Source organism: Gymnogyps californianus, unplaced genomic scaffold, assembly GCF_018139145.2.
Source record: "Gymnogyps californianus isolate 813 unplaced genomic scaffold, ASM1813914v2 HiC_scaffold_277, whole genome shotgun sequence".
Lineage (NCBI taxonomy): Eukaryota > Metazoa > Chordata > Aves > Accipitriformes > Cathartidae > Gymnogyps > Gymnogyps californianus.
In genome coordinates, this window is record NW_026114158.1 from 33,442 (window position 1) to 35,473 (window position 2,032).

The following is a 2,032-nucleotide window of genomic DNA, read 5'->3' on the forward strand; positions in this document are numbered from 1 at the left end:
GGCCAATCCGAAGTGAAGGCTGAGGGAGGCGGTCAATCAGAGCGCGGGGCGGCAGGCGCGGGGGTTGATAGGCGGGAGAGTTAGCCAATGGGTGGGGGGCTGTCCTGGCGGGAGAGGCTGAAGAGGTTGCGAAGGGCATGAGAGGATCTAATCAGAGCCCAGGGTGGTTGATTGGCGTTGCCTTTGACCAATAGCCTGGCGAGCCGCTGCCGAAAGGACCTCTGGGAGCACCCGGAGAGGCGGCAGACGAAGGCGGAGTCTGAGTGCAAGGGCCAAGAAGAAGGGCGGGGCGCCGTTCAGACAGGCAGCCGCTCCAGCCAACCAGCTCGGTGGGCGGGCGGACGGACGCGAAATGCGGCCAGTGGAAGGCGGCGGTGCCGTTGACGGGCAGAAGCGCGGGCGAATGGGCGCGGGGCTGGCGGGCCGTCGGGCCCAATGGCGGCGGAGGGCGGGGCCGGCGGCGGAGGGGCAGCGCCGCGAGCCAATGGGCCCGGAGCCCCGCCTTGAGTGGCGGAGGGGCGGGCCAATAGGGGCGTGGCGGAGGCGGCGCGGCGGAGTGAGGCGCCATGTCGCGGCGGCGGTGGCGGGGCCCGCAGAGCGCGGAAGGCAGCGGCCGCGGGGGCGAGATGGGGAAGATGGCGGCGGGCGGCGGCGGCGGGGGCGGCTCGGGCCGCTACTACGGTGGGGGCGGCGGGGGCGGCGAGGGCGGCCGCGCTCCCAAGCGCCAGAAGACGGACAACGCGGAGCCGCCGCCGCATGGGCCTGGCGGGCCGGGGGGGGCTGGTGGCGGGCCCGGCGCTGCCGGAGCGGTGAGCGGGGTCGGGGGAGGCCGGGGGGCGGTGGGGCCCTTGGAGGGGGTGGGGGGTGGGCATCATGGCGGGGCCTGAGGCGGGAGGGGAGGCAGGGCTGGGGGGAGGATGGTGAGGAGCGGAGGGGGGAGCTCGTGGGCAAAATGTGCTCCTTGGAGGGGGGGCAAATATGGGGGGGGGCAGGGCTTGTGGGGGCGGATGGGGGCCTGGGGGGGGGGGGGTCAAAGCAGGGGCAGGCTGGGCCTGAGAGGGCTGGAAATGGGGGGCAAGGTAGGCCTGGGGGACCGGGAGAGGGTGTGGGGGATGTTTAGGGGGCTAGGGACTGCCTGGAGGCAGCATGGGGTAGGCCAAGACCTTGGGGGGGCTCAGGTCAGGGATGGGGGGACACACAAGGTCTGCCTTGGTCAGGGCACGGAGCGGTCGGTACCATCAGGGAGAGGGGAAGACATCTTTTGAGGGTCAGGGCTGGACCCCGAGGGCCTGCAGGGCATCTGGGAACAGGTCTGGGGGAGTCAGGGCCCTGCAGGGTCTTTGCCCGCATCCCCCAGCAGCACTGGGAGCTCTTGGGTCGCAGCAAGTTCAAAACCGCTCCTTAACCACCAAGACGGGACCCTCGGCTACGGTGAAGGGCGGAGGGCGGGCTGGGACTCCCGCAGCGGTGGTTGAGACCTTACCCGGAGCGGTTTTTCTTGGTAGTGCCCCAGACGTGGATAATTTGGGGGAATAAAGAGGCCTCGGTGGCTCTGGGTGGGCGCCACCCTGAGCCGACCCCTTCTCTCCCGCCAGGAGAACTACGATGACCCCCACAAGACGCCCGCCTCCCCGGTGGTGCACATTCGGGGGCTGATCGACGGCGTCGTGGAGGCCGATCTCGTGGAGGCCCTGCAGGAGTTTGGCCCCATCAGGTGAGGGGAGACGCGTTGGGGGACGCACGCGGCGGCAGCGGCGCGGGGGCACCGCGGCGTCGGTCTGACCGTGGCCCTCGCTGTCCCAGCTACGTGGTGGTGATGCCCAAGAAGAGACAAGCCTTGGTGGAGTTTGAGGACATCCTCGGCGCCTGCAACGCTGTTAATTACGCAGCCGACAACCAGATCTACATCGCCGGTCACCCCGCCTTCGTCAACTACTCCACCAGCCAGAAGATATCCCGCCCCGGGGACACGGACGATTCCAGGGGGGTGAACAACGTCCTGCTCTTCACCATCCTCAACCCCATCTACTCC

General features: G+C 69.9%; 1 long non-coding RNA gene across 1 annotated transcript; it reads left to right on the forward strand.

The window, feature by feature from the left end:
- The first annotated feature begins 748 nt into the window (after positions 1-748).
- Positions 749-2,026, forward strand: LOC127028229 (uncharacterized). The gene is made up of 3 exons (XR_007767986.1): positions 749-809; positions 1,596-1,714; positions 1,804-2,026. It is a non-coding gene; the product is annotated as an uncharacterized LOC127028229 (long non-coding RNA).
- Positions 2,027-2,032: the final 6 nt, after the last annotated feature.